The following is a 15,389-nucleotide window of genomic DNA, read 5'->3' on the forward strand; positions in this document are numbered from 1 at the left end:
TATTCTAACCTGAAATTAAAGTGGTGCTGATATCCCAATGCGACACAGAAGCAGAGGCCAAGTTGCTTGTTTATAAAAGAAAAAAAATATTCAGGTACTGGAATGGGAAAAGAGTCCTAATGTGAAAGTGAGTGTTTTCATCACACTCAAACCAGCTTCTGCTGAAGGCTGTGATTTCCCCCAGGGATGCACCATCCTGGGCCAGGACTGAGTGAAACAGGTGAAATTGCCTTGAAACACAAGCAGCTCTTCTCCTCATCTACGTTTACCCAAGTGTGGAAAGCAAATAGCCCAGGTGATGATGTATAAATTATTAGATGCTTAAAATTCTTTCAGCTGTAATAGTCTAACTTGTCATTAGGAGCCACACAGATTAGACAATTAGGCTGTTTGACATGCAGCTTTGACAATGTTGCTTTTAAAATGTCAATCATTATTTAGGAAAATAAAGTAATTTTCTTTTTCTTCCAGCTCATTGCAACCTGACAGGATGATGGGTGTTCAGGGACAAACACTCCCATGGGTTTTTTGGGGGTCAAATCAAGCAATGCATCAGACAGTCCCAGTTGCCTGGGTTTTCAGTGGTATTGGAGCAAGCAACAGCATCCCAGCTCCCAGTTTTTAAGCTGCAGTTACAACTTCCTCATGAGGGAAAGCAGAGGGGCAGGCACTGATCTCTTCTCTCTGGTGACCGGTGACAGGACAGGTTTAGGTTGGCTATCAGGAAAAGTTCTCCACCTAGAGGCTGGTTGGGTGCTGGAACAGGCTCTCCAGGGACATGGTCACTGCACCGAGCTGATGGAGTTCAAGAAGTGTTTGGACAACACTCACAGACACCTTGTGGAATTCTTGGGGCTGCTGTGTGCAGGGCCAGGAGATGGACTCTGATGGTCCTTGTAAGTCCCTTCCAACTCAGGATATTCCGTGGTGACTCCACCCCTCTTTTGGGCCTGGCCATGCAGTTTTTTACCCAGCCAAGACTACACCTGTCCACACCAGGAGCAGCCAGTTCCTTCAAGGGAGTGCTCTGGGAAATGGCATCAAAGGCCATTTCCCAGAGCAATAATAATAAATAAATAAAAACTAATAAAGTTGAAGTGGACAAGACCCACGGGCCCATAGCCTCGTGTGTGTCTGAATGGTGTAAACTCCATGTGAGTGAGGTTTGCCTCCCTGAACACTGAACAGTGTTGTGCTACCAGATGTAAATCCTGGAAGGGAACCCTGCTGTAAAGCAGGGAGGGCCCTAAGGTATCTTCTGGTTCATCAGGAGAAGAGCATTTGCTTCATTTAAGCTCAACAGGTGGTAGAGATGGAATAAATCGTAAGGACAAGTTTATCTTTTATATGCTGATACTTAAGTATTTGAGGGAGGAGTCTTAATGTGCTTTCTTTGTTTGTTTGTTTGGTAGGAAGTCTTTATTTTCAGCCAATCTCCATAAGAACATAAATTACCCATTGGGATTTTTGGTCCTTTTGACTAAATCTTCATGTTCAACAGTTGCTGACTCTTACTTATTTTGGGCTCACCTGGCCCGAGAGCATCTCTTGGAGATCTCGTGGGCATATCCACACTGGCCTGGGCCAAGTTGCACAAATTCTGCACCACAGGGCTGAAATCCCCAAATGGAATGTCACAGCCTTTCTACCAGCTCCTGCACCCCTGATTTCTCAGGAGGGGATTGAATCACCCCAGGATGAGCTGAGGGACCCAGCATGACCCTCAGCAGCCAAGCAGCTCCACAGCTGCTGAAAAGGACACAGCTGCCTTGGGGGCTGCCAGCGTGGGCAGTCAACAAAATTAAGCTGATTTCAGCAAGTGTTCAAATTTCCCCCCAGGCAGCATGATATACCAGGAGCTCCTACTTACAACTGTTCTGCTGTCATTTATAAGGCACCACAGAGTGTCTGAGAGCTTAGGATAGATAAATTTACCATCTGCCTCCCTCTAGTGATTGCATTGCTGAATAAAGGCAAAGTGGAAGTCACACTGGGCTAACATTCATAATTCTCTTATGCACCAAAAGCAAGTGAGAAGAGCTAAAGTAGGATGAGAAATTAGGATTTTGCTCATCACCTCACTAAATAGAAATAACTAGGGTCCAAAACAAAGGGTGACAGCTAATAGCTGTTTGCAAAACAAACATTATTTTATCAAAGATGAGACTATTTTTTAGGAAAAAGGGTAACATCACTGGTAATTTTTTAAATAGGTTTCAAAAGCTCTGTTATTCTTTAGAGCTTAGCAATGTGCCCTGTGAAATTCCAGGGACGGGTGCAGGGTGCTCGTCTCAACAGCTCCACCCCTCTGAGTGAGCTGGCGAGGGCTCAGCTTGCAGGGGCTGCTCTATTATTTATATGTACATTATGTAGAATGAGATCCCTGTATTCAGTGACCAGAGATAAGCATCAGTTTGAGTCCCATTTCTTTGTGTCCCTCATTAAAGTCCCATTTCCTTGTGTCACTCCTTAGCCAGATTGATTTTAGGTCTGTTGGGGCCGAAGATGCAATTACGCTCTCAGATACAATTAAAGGTAAGGGATTTCTCAGGAGCTGATGTTTTCCTTAAATAGGGAGCTGGCTTTCCTTGATCACCAAGTGCTCTTCCTTCATTCAGCTGCCAATCCTCTGGACTGTGCTCAGGGATGTTGTAAATGAGTGATGCCACCACACTGTAGTTTATCATGGTGAGTGTTTCACCCAGGTTGATGGTGGGCTGTGGTACTATTAATATAACTGATATATAGTTTAAACTCTGCATTTTGTGGGATTTCTGTAGACCAATAGCACAGATTGTACCCTTGCAAGATTTGTAAAATGACTGGTAGTGATTTTTCCCTGGACTTTCAAGGCACCTATTTCTTCTTTATCCCTACCTGGGCATCCTCATTATTTAACCTCAGTGAGAGAAGTTAGACCCTCTGGCACATCCACAAACAAGAGCTGCTGGTCTTGATCCACTTCTGACCTCCCACTTCACCTTGAAGGATGCTGCTGCTCCCCAGAGAACCAAACTGATTGCAGCAACACCCACAGTCAGCTCCTCCTGCAGCTGGAAGGGAGAAATCTAGCTGGAAACCAGTATTGCTCAAATAAAATAAAATAAAACCCACCAAGAAGTCCAATTTAACACCCAAGCTGCAATATCTTGTTTAGCCCATGAGGGCATTCTCAGATGTTGACAGGAATTCTTTTCCCAATGGAATTATCCCACAGGGCAGAGGGAAGTTCATCAGGTACATCCTGCTGCCAGAGAGAGCATCTCCTTGACAACTTTCCACACTATTTTGGCTCAATAGCAAGGCAGGAAAAACATCCCTTTCTTCTTTTTTCTCTTTGCAGGGTGACTTTTCTTGGTCCTTCAACATAAGAACTCAGATTCCAAAGCCAGGGCTCTCTTGGGAGGACCCACTCTGGAGGATATGGGAGGGCTGGCATTCAGTCGGCTCATCCCATTCCTGGAACAGCCTCCACCTTCTGCAGCAGCAGGAAAATTCAGAACAAAACCCCTGCAGCAGGGATGTCCCAGCTACTGGCCCTCACTGGGTCACTGCTGCTGGTGGGAGGAAACCCAGGCTGCAGGCAGCTTTGTGTCCTGCAAAGCACTGCAAAACTGATGTATATTAAAAATAAAGAGCACACAACACCGAAGTGGTTGGGGTTTGTCCATTAATCTCCCAACAGTCAGCTGCAAAAGTAACAAATCCTCTGAAATAGCAGCGGGGAGCCGCGTCCCAGCTCATTCCTCCCTGCCCCCCTTTTACAGCTAAAAATTATCAATAATGGCTCTCCGAAACAGGGGGACCAGAGCAATTCTACAGGCTGCGGGATTGTGACTAACATCTTCCCTCACACAAAAAACCCCACGGGGCTGTGTTTCCCAGCAGCCGCCGTGGAAAGTCACCTCCGAACCAGCGGGCACCTGGATGGAGCTCCAGCAGCCCCTCCTTTCGCCCTGATCCCGCAGTGGTGCTCTGCTGGTAAGGCATGAGAAGAAGCCCGATGCAGCCAGGGTGACAGTGGCGTTATCCTCCCTGCTTTCTGCAAGCCACGGCTGATTGAGCCCCCGGGAGGCAGCCGGGGTTGTTATTCTGCTGCTAATTGCTGTTCTCAGCTGCCACCGGCAGCACAGGGGACTTGTGCAGGGTGGCCCGGGGTGATGGTGCTGGTGCTGGGGGAGTTTTCCATCCCAGTGCCCATCCGATCCGCCCAGGCAGCTCACCCTGCTCAGATGGGTCCATCCTCTCTCGTGCACATCTGCATGCAGCTGTTTCCCTTCGAAAAGAAGCAGCAGCAGCGCCGGAGGAGGACCAGCAACACCCTAACATTCTAACAGTGCGACCATTCCCTCTGTGGTGACACTTCAGGACAACAAAACCCAGCATTTCCCACCTGGCTCGCTGCTACCCTGCCTCCCACCGCCCCGGGGGGAGGGAAGGACACAGCTTCATGGCAGAGGGAAAAGCCCTGAAGAGACTTAAGGACTTTCCCAGCCTGGCAAAAAACACCCTGTATTTATATTCCACCTTTCTGGACTGCTAATTGGACTGCTCCCAACACCCTGACCAACAGGGTGTCAGGTCATATTCTGACTGTCAGTGTTTCTATTTTTTTGGGGTTTTTTTTTTCTTGGTTGTTTTGGTTGTTTTTTTGTACTACTACATTTGCATTTTTAATATTCCTAGTAAAGAACTGTTATTCCTATTCCCATATCTTTGCCTCAAAGCCCCTTAATTGCAAATTTATAATAATTTGGAGGGAGGGGTGTTACATTCTCTGTCCAGCCTTCCCTGGCAGACATCTGTCTTTCCAAACCAAGACACCACCAAAGTCAGGACTGGAAGGTGCTGGAGGAAGGCAGCAGGGGTTGCTGGGGTATGAAAAGGAAAGAAAACAAAACAAAACAAAGAAACTGGTGTTTTCAGGATGATGCTGCAGTCAGGAAGTGGTTTAAGAAACAGTGCAGAAGCTCAAATTGAGAGCATGGCACCAGATTTTCCCCGAGTGCTGTTAATTAATTACACGTGGTTCTGGAGCGTGACAATGGTACAGAGCTACCACTTCCTGCTCTTGGTAAAGACTCTCACACAGAGAAGTGAAGGCAAATGTTGCAAATCCAACAAACAAATCATAAAAATGAGGACAAATGTCAGCTCTGAACGGCTGCAGGAAGCACTGCTCTGTACGCCCACGCCACGGAGCTGCTGGGGGACTAGAGCAGCAAAGGTGATAAAAGAGATGGATTCTTCTTCCTGCTCTGTGCAGGGAGCAAATGGCTCCCAAAAATTGTGCCTGGCAGCATATCCCTCAAAATCACCCACGTAGACACGAGCCGTGGTGCCTCCAGCTTCAGACAAAGTCAGGAATTTTGATGGAAACCCCTTGGGGAATGGGTTTTCTCAGAAGCAATCTGTTGCCTGTACTGAGGCTGTACAAAGCCAGTGGCAAAGCCCTGCCTGATTTCAAGGCAGACATGAGCTCAGCCTGAAAGGTCTAAATCCCAGCTGCTCTGTGCGTGACTGCAGGGAGGATGACTGGGCCCATGCTGGCAGCTGCCATCACCCTCAGCATCAGCTCTTGGAGACAGAATCAGAAACACATCCAAGTCCTCCAGCAGGGTGTTCCAATGACTGTGCCACAAACGTGAACATCCCCGAACAACAGACTGAATGAGACATCGAAGGGGAATTTCCTCCCCCTTCAGCCTGAACTCTCTTTTACTTCTGTTAATGACTTCACATGAAGGAATCCAGATGTTTAAAACAGCAGTCAGGCCAAAAAGCTGTCCCGTGTCCGTGTGTGACACTTCCCCTCTGTCCTGGCTGGGCTGGGAAGGAGCTTGGGAGCAAAACCCAACAGCTTGCATTGGCTGAAGAACTGCCAGCAGCCACAGCAACTCACCAGCCAGAAAGAAAAATCCCACCTGGAGTAAGCCAGAATAATCTTTGGTTAAATAAAAAATAGACTGAGCAAACATTGCAGCCCCTCATGGCTCTGAAAATTAACATCAAATTTTTAAAAAGGTAGCAAGAGGTGTGCTTGGAAAGGGGATTTGTAAAATGGTAACTTGGTCACCACTTCTCTGGGTCTCTGGCCAAAGCAATTGGGCTGTGAATGCCACAGGGGAGTGCCTCCCATGCTGAGCCAGGGAGGATCTCGTGCCATAAATAATTCTGCAGGGCCCAGTTCATCTATTAACACATTTATAGGGAATTTCCACAAATAGGTCTGTCTGCAGTGGAACAGGACCTTAATATCCCCTGGTGAGGCTGGTTGGTGGCTCTTAGCCACCAGCAAACCCTCCTGGCTGGGGCATCTGTGCTCAGCTGGGCTGATTTGTACAAGGCTTTGAGGTCTCCAGCCCTGATTGGGATGGAAATGGTTCACCTGCTGCCACCCCAGCCCTGGCAGCCTGCTGGCCACGGAGCAGAGGGGCTGAGACAGTAATTCTTTAAATGCAGAAGTAATTTGGCAGCTGGGCTTATGGCAAACGATCCTAATGAAAAGCAGCTGCCTCATGCCTGTAACTAGGATTGTCTATGCAGCGTTTTGCCCTAATAGAATAAAATCAGAAGATAGGAATTTTATATAGAAAAAGACTTGCAGTGTCAAATCTAAGCTCTACTGACATGCCAGCACCATTGGTTAGAGGGGGAGGGTTTAGGGACAGACAAAAAACCTCAGCATGGAGAAGTCAGGGTCCCTCAAACAGCTTTTCATACTCTCCCTTGCTTCCAGCCACTCTGTAAAACCCTCTAGCAGAAGACAGACTTTGTTATCCCATGAAGCTCTCCAATCCCAACCTTCCCTTCCTCTCCCAGGCTGGTTTCTCTGCCAGGCCCTTGCTGGCCAGGCTCACTAGTGGCTCAGCCCCAGCTGGGTTTGTGCTGTATGACCACAGAGAAACCCAGTTTAACCTTTCTTGTTGGAACCCTGGGCACTGAGAATTTCAGACTTTCTGTGCTCACAGGCACTGACCCCCAAGCAAACACTGCATTGGATCTGAGGCTGTGGAAAAGGCTTCCAAAATTGAGTGACAGCACTGGGATTGTGGGTGTGGAGTTTGAATAGAAGTGAGGAACAGCACATGGTGGAAAATTTAAGAGTTTAAGGGTTTAGAATATAGTAATATATATAAACCAAAATGGAAGTTTTAGGGCAGAGGCCAGTCCTTCTTCTTCACCTTCTTTTTCATGGGTCTGGGTGGTATTTTGTAATTGGGTAGCAAAATCTGCATTGCAGACCACGGGTGGTTGGTTATTGGGTTAAAAGTAAAAACAATTTAGGTGTCATTTCTTAATTGGACAGTTTGTGCTTAAAAGGCCTTGTAGAGAAAGAGATAGGGGCTATTTTTTACTTTGTTAGCTAGAAGTGCTGTAGAACTCATGGTCTGTGAGACTCTAATATAGATAAGCATTAATGAACATCTGAGTGCGAACAAGAAACACCATCTTCAGCATTTAAACCCCACTCTGGCAGAAAAAGAAGATGAAAAGCAACACTTTCTCACTGAGCAAGCACTGATCCAAACCAAAACCTGTCTGTGACACAAAGTGAGTGGAAGCTGGGGTATCTCTCAGACTCTGCTGGAGGAAGATGAAGGGTCTGGAGAAGATGTATGAGGAGCAGTGATCCACCTGCTCTGATCTGTCTGGAGGAGACTGAGGAGAAACCTCACTGGGGGCAGCACTCTCAAGGCCAGTGACAGTGATCCCGAAATCTGCCAGAAAAGAAACTTTCCAACACAATTTGAAGGATTAGAAAGCTGGCATTCTTTGTCAGCACTGGACACACAGGAGGAGATCTCCTTCAGTCTGAGGTGTGCGGTGAGACTTTGCAACAGGGTTTTTATTCCATCATAATCATACATACTCATTACAATGTGCCTCCTAGACAACACATCGACATCACTTTTCCTAGAACTAATTTGCATGCATCAGTCTCCTCTTGGAAGGCCTTAATGGTCCTGGAGGGTCATCTAAAGGGGTCTCTGGTGGTTGTATTCACTGAATCCTTCAATATGACAGGCGGCCTTTCCTTGAACTTTTTGTTTGGGCATCCACTGTTGCTTCTTGTTACATAACTTGCCAAAAATCCACTCTAGACCTCATTATCTGTTTCTCCACACATATTTTTCCAGCTACATTTATCATCCTGAGTGCTTACCCTCACATTTGCTCATCTCTTTTGCTAGTTAGTCTTCAGGCTCTGCCCAGCAACATCAGGGGAACTGAAAATTTCTATTCTCTACGTTATTTATCAACAAGACTCGAGGAAATGGTATGAAGCTGAGTCAGGGTTTAGTTTGCTATCAGGAAAATCCAGTGGCTGCAGAGTGTAAAAAAGCCTGGGAGTTTTTCCTGTGCTTCTGGCTCACTCCTGTTGAAGACCCTCCTTTGCTTTTCCAGGCTACTCTTGATGCTGTAGCCCTCTCCGGCCTTGCTTCCGTCATTCCTTCCCAAATCCAAGACTCAAACCTCACACAGACTGGAGCTGCTTGTGTGGGTCCCTGTGATCTCCTTCTGCACCTTTTGCAGTTTGCCTCTGTCCTTTTGGGATGAGGAAACCCAAACAGTGTGCACACTGAAAATATGGATGGACTGTGCGTTTACTCTGTGTCAGCCCAGTATGATATGACACAGCTGCTGAGAGCACTTCGAGCTCTTCTAACTTCTTGTTTCTTGAATACCAAACTGTTTTTCCTCCAAGTGCATGTTTATTAAGATTTTTAGATCTTAACATGAACAAAAATTCCCTGGAGTTGAGGTTGGCATCCTGCCGAGGTATAGATCATTATAAAAGACAAATTACAGACCCCAGGATATTCAGAATAGACCAAAATAAAAGAAACTCAGGAGGAATTTAAAAAGCAGTAGGTGGGAGGGATGTTTAATGTAATGTTAAAGCAGCACCAGTTTATTCAAGCAGATGCCAGGTGACTAAATGAAATGCTTGTTGTTTTCTTCTGCAGTTTGAGCCCTTTCCTTTCACAGATCTCCCTTCTGGGGATAGAAACAGTAACATCAGCTCTGGAGCACCGTGTTTATCTGCTCACTCTCACACAACTACACCCACACGGGTGATCTGGCATCTGTTTAGCCCCCCAGAGACATGCAAGGTGTAAACATGCATCTGGAATAAACTATCCACGGGTTTTTCAAAACCACTGTGCTTCACTTGAAATCACAGACAAGATACAGACACGGCGGGGGGGGAAGAAAAGTCTCTCAAATATTTCAGTGCACCAGATACAGGCAGGTGAAGGGCATCATTTACCACTTCAGCTGCTCCACATGAGACTGGGCTTGGCACCATTCCTGCCCAGATTGCAGGGAAGGGCACAACTGCTTGATGCCAGGCGTGATGCAGGTCTGGAATCACACTGCCCTCTAACACCTTCTCCCAGCCTGGTGAAACTGGGACAGGTGATGACTTTATCACCTGTTTGCTGCACTGCTCTGGGACACAGCCCTGCACATTCACCAGCTAGGAAGGTGTGGAACAACTCTCCTGGATTGTGCAGTGTTGCAAGTCCGGGCACTGGGAATTCAGGCTTTCTGTGCTCACAGGCACTGACCCCCAAGCAAACATTGCATTGGACCTGAGACCATGGAGAAGGCTTCCAAAATTGAGTGACAGCACTGGGATTGTGGGTGTGGAGTTTGAACAGAAGTGTGCAGTTATCACATGGTGGAAAACATAGAGTTTAAGGCTTTGGAATACAGTAATGAATATAAAGCAAGATGAAAGTTTTAAGGCAGAGGCCAGTCCTTCTTCTTCACCTTCTTCTTCATGGGTCTGGGTGGTATTTTGTAACTGGGTAGAAAAGTCTTCATTGCAGGCCACAGGTGGTTGGTTATTGGGTTAAAAGTAAAAACAATTTAGGTGTCATTTCAAAATTGGACAGTTTATCCTTAAAAGGCCTTGGAGAGAGAGAGAGGGTGCTCCATTTTTACCTTGTTAGCTAGAAGTGCTGTAGAACTCATAGTTTGTTAGACTGTAACATAGATAAGAATTAATAAACATCTGAGCCTGAACAAGAAATACGGTCTGGCACATTTAATCCTGACTCTGGCAGGAAAAAGAAGATTAAAAAGCAACTGTGCAGGAGCCTCATCTCCAGACAGGCACCATCTACAGGATGGATGTCAACAAGCTGGAATATAAAGATGGATCTTCTCTAGCAGGCTTCCCACTTAGCAAATGTGGCTTAAGGGTTCCCTGAGCAGAGCTGTGCTGAGTGTCTCCCTATCCCCATCCGACCTTGGCAATCTCCTACAGAGATCAGAATTCATCCATATCCTGTTTGGATGAGGCACAACAGCATCTCACTGGATTCAACCACAGCTTTCTCCAGGCAGAGGTTAAACTGCAGCAGCTCCCCTTGCTTCTCCAGGCAGGAGGCACAGAGAGTTACTTAACACAAAATAAACAGGGAAATAATTCCATCCGATGCCCTTGTTCTTTAAAGGCACACGAGGCAAAGGACTGAATCACAGACACAGGGAATGAAGGACTCTTATAATTATTAAGTGCCATTAAAAATTCCAGTGCAAAACCCATCTCTGTAATTAGGTCAGCATCAATTACTCTAATGGAATGATTCAGGTCTCTCCAGCATTAACCACCAGCTACATACAGCAAACATCCTCAAACAGGGAAAATCCAAAATGGACCAGAGCTGGGAACAAGCAAAAATAAATCTGGGAAAGGATGTCACACTCTTAACCACCCACACAGAGCAGGAGGTCCACGTTCTCTCCTAGAGCACGCTCAGAGTACAGAAAAAGCACAGGCAGGCATGAAAGGACCCTCACAAGTGCTGGAGCTGCCTGGAAAGTGGAATAAGGGACCAGGCATCATCTGAGATTCAGTGCATTGGGTCCATGCCAGTTCCTCCTCCCAAGACACAGACACATATTTCACTTCACTTTCCAGCAGGCAGCTGCAACTCCATCACACAGGATGGCTCAGGCAACACAGAGGAGAGCTGGGAAATAGAACAAATGATGGCATAGGCAAATGCTATTTCCAAGGATATCAGTTCCAAACTTAGATCAAACATGAATATTCTTGAAAATTTTTGAGATGCTTCAATTAGAGGTCCAAAGACAACCTCTCCATAATGCCCCTACTGTGGCATTCACTTTCTGGCAGCTCTGAACTCAATTTTCTCACATTTAATATTATTCCCCTTAGAGCTAAAATGGTTCATCTTGCTTTCCTGTGAGGAAGAAAGCACAGGAATTAAACATGAGAAAGTTGGAGGAGAATAAACAGATAATCAGCATTGAGTAAGAACTGCTGACAGGTATCACATGAAGATATACTTCATGGAAGTAAAAAATAAACCTGTTTAATGCATGTGTAACCACTGACAACCTACACACCTTCAATTTTTCCTGACATATTTTGTTACTAAAAGATCACCAGACCACCAGGTTGAAGTTGATGGCTGTACCAGCAACACCCCCAGGGGATGGTCCAGTCCAAAAAGATCCTGAAGATATTCCTGGTGTTCACTCCAAACTGCAGTGCAGGGAGGAGACAGCTGACTGACAATCTTCTCATTCTTGGAGCACTGGATATTGAATGTTCATACAGCGCTGGATTTGTTGTAGAGCTCTTTGCCAGTGAAGGTTAAAAAAAAAAAAAAAAAAAATAGACAAATTCCTGGAAGATAATTTTGCTGCTTGTCACCAACCACTGCAGTCTAGAAGCAGCTTCTAATGACTAAAGGCTCCCATGAGCTACCAGAAGTGTTTTGTTCTTCCTCTGAGGGGCTGGAGGAGCCCTGGGTAGGTCCAGCTCTTCCTTGAGTACACATGAGAACAATCCAGGCTGTATTTATATGGAGAAGAGATGACAGCTCTAAGGACAAGGGCAAACTCCCAGACCAGTTCCAACAAGGAACCTCTCTGAAAACTGAAGGGCACAAACAAAGCTCAGCTCTCTTGAAAGTCATCCAGTTTTCCAGGTATGACAAAGCATGGTTTATGTTTCAACCTTCTCAATAGGGATACTCATCATTATCTTCTGCTAAGCATCATTGCTGCTGATCAAAATTGTTTAGGACAGTTCTAGGAAAAACAACTCACTGGACTCTCTGGCATTTATGTTCTCATAAGCTAAGTGGTCAACAAGACAACAAAACTTTTAGGTCTCTTGGACAACAGCCAAACCTACATTTCCTCAAATACTAGAAAGATTGAAAGGAAAATTAGACTAATTCCTTTGGGTTTATATCTTCCAAAAAAATTTCTCCCACTCCCCACTGTGACTAAATAAGATATCCATCAAAGTGAGGGTTCATTTTTTAGTTCAGCTCAGCCTAGCATTTCCTACCCTGGCAAGATTTTGTAACATCTGTAAGTGGGGATTTCCTCCCACCCACTGCTCCCCACCTCATTTGTTTCTCAAAAAGAATTTGTATATGTTTGAATATGGGAGGGTAAGAAATGCAAACTGATCTGCAGGTTTTGGAAAAGAAGAAAAGCACAAGGGGTCTCTAGGGACATGAACATGCTTCTATTATCTTCAATACTGCTGAAGAATAATTCAAATCTCAGTAAAATTTTGCTCTAATAGCAGGCTCACACCTGAGCTTTCAGGTCTGAGAACCTCCCCACGTGGCCAAGCAGTTCTCTAGACTGAACATAAATCACAAAATTATTGACAGCTCTATCACAATCTAATGTTACAGGATACCAGGAAAGCAAGAGCACACAATATTAAGACCCAGAGTGATCCTGCAGGTAAAAAAACAGAAGCAGTGACTTGAAGAGGAAGTTTTCTGAAGTCAAAACTCAAATTTATTGTACAAATAAAAGGTCTATGTTCTTAAACCTGTGACTTCCTTTCAGCAGGGCTTTCAAATACTCATCACACACACAGACATTCTGGCTGATCTGCCAGCACAGTGTGGATGAAATGTCCCCAAAAAAAGGCACAATTTGGACTGTCATGAGACATTGACTCTTCTGGAAGCAGGGGAATATCAGTGATAGGAGTAGTGGGGAAAAAACACGACACATTCAAGACAAATGAGGAAGCACAAATGAATCATCTTTGCAGAACTCAGCTAAAATTTATCCAGAGGGATGGAGAAAGAGGGGAAAAGGACACAAAAATGCAGCCAAAAATACTAAGCTGCAGCTCTGGTCTTAAAAATCTAACAGGGGATGTCTGGGGATTATTTCTAACCCGTATAGTAACTCTCTCCAAATCTGTCCAGAGCAGCTTTGTTTAAAGAAATTACAATGGCGGTGGCAGTAGAAAAGCAAACTCCAAAATCAGAAAGTTTACAGCTTGTTTGGCAGCTCAGCATTTTTCTTCCACTTACTCCTCTGTTTGAAACAATTGGAAATCAGGCTCTGATAGAAGTGATTTTGTACATTTTTTGTAACTTTCTCAGAATCCCTTGAAGTGTACTGGAGAGGCAAGCACAGTGTCCACCAAGAGATGAGGGGACAAAGGGAAAAAAAGCACGTATGACAAGGCAGGAAATATGGATTAATTTAGATGAAGAGCTTAGCAGGAACGACTGGAAATGACACAGGTTGAACACACAGAAGTAAATCAAGTCTAGAAATTAGGAGACTGATTGGAATCCCCTCCACATAAAATTTGAAACTGTCAAATTTATCTTGATGTATTTCTGACAGGAAACTCAGTGTGCATTCATCTGAAGCACATAACTCATGCCAGAAGTCCTCAGGCTTGAAGGCAACTTAAAAAAAAAAAACAAACAAACAAACAAAAAAAACCAAAAAACAAACAAAAAAAAAACCATATAACTGCAGTAACATAAAAATACAGAAAACTGAGCAAAAATTAAGGTCACAGAGATTTGTTCCATACCTACACAGATGTTAACAGAGCCTGAAGTGATGACTGACACCTCAAGACCAACTTAAACCCAGCTTACCTGGTTCAGTCAGGTGTTATTAGGCAGGGTACAAATGTTTCCATTGACAAATGGAAATGGACTCTCTATCTTTTGAAAAGCCTGGTGTGCACAGCCCATAAGGTGCTGCTCAGTTACCCCTCAGCAGAATCCAGCCAGAGCTGTTTAAACACTATTTAGAGTAGGCTAAGCCAATACAAATATAAATTGTGATTAGCAATCAAGTACCTGGTCTGAGCACAGCAACAGAAAAACTGACCTGCTCAGTATTTCATCACTCCTGACATTTTGAAAATTCGCTTCCAGAACTGCAGCTTACTTTAATTCTCACTCCCACTCCTGTTCTCACCTTCATCCAGCAAGGCAGGGGGCAACAGCTTGGAAAAGCTAGAGGAAGAGAATGGAGAGAATTTGAGGAGTGTTTTGTGCTGGGGCTGATGGGCAGACACTGCTCCATTCAGAACCACCTCCAGGATTGCTGTCTGTGAAAGGGATCCACTAAGCAGCTCTCCCTGCCCTATTTGCTTGCTGAGTTGGTGTCATGACTATTCTGAGAAGGAAACAGTTCAGTGCAGACATGAACTCATTTGGATTGGTGCCCTCAAGCAAACTCGAGTGGAAACCTTACGCGTATGAGGTGCAGTAAGGCGGAAGGGAAAGGAGGCCAAATTTCAGGGGGTGAATGCTGACTGTGGGCTAGATCAGAACAGCAGCACCAGATAAGAGCTGGATTGCTCACTGCTGCATCACAAAGCCCCAAATTCAGCATTACCTGCAGGAGGATTCCTTGCTGACTTGCATACCCAATGCAAACCTTCCAGTGAATTCTAATCTGCCTCTTTCTTGTACTTTCCAGCCAAAATCCTTCTTGAAGTTTGGCTTTCTGTGCTCCCAACACTGAAAAGCAGACAAGGACTGCCAAGAATTCTCTTATCACCAGCCCTAGTGCTACCCAAGTGCTACATTTCACTCAAGCCTACAAAATAAAACTGGGTAGAGGAGGAATGGATCCAAGTGTAAAATGCAGTCATGCCAAGGAACCAACTGGCAGAAAACAGGGACTCCATCCTCTGGAAGATAAACCTTAAAATTTGTGCATTAATTATAGCTCATTTACACCTTCCTTATCCTGTATTTCCTCCTCCCCACTGGATTTCGAAGCAACAGCCTAAGCCTTTATACAAACAAGCTAATGGATTCTAATGGCTCACCCTGATGCAGTATTATTTAATCACAGCAGCACTTCATTTTCCCTGCTGTATTCAGGGAAGAAAAAAGAACAATGACTGCATCCACATTCAGCTGTCTCATCCAAATACATCTTACTTCAGCTTTCAAATTCCATTCTTTCCATTGTGGTCAAATTTTCTTGTGCCTTCATCTTAGTAGAGTCTTTCCCTTTAATTTAAGGAAAAAATACAACAGAAATTTAGTATTTAACAGCATTTAAGAAAGATACAGTAGAATACTGTAGAATACAGC

The sequence above is a fragment of the Prinia subflava genome, chromosome 2 (genome assembly GCF_021018805.1).
Source record: "Prinia subflava isolate CZ2003 ecotype Zambia chromosome 2, Cam_Psub_1.2, whole genome shotgun sequence".
In the NCBI taxonomy this organism is placed as follows: domain Eukaryota; kingdom Metazoa; phylum Chordata; class Aves; order Passeriformes; family Cisticolidae; genus Prinia; species Prinia subflava.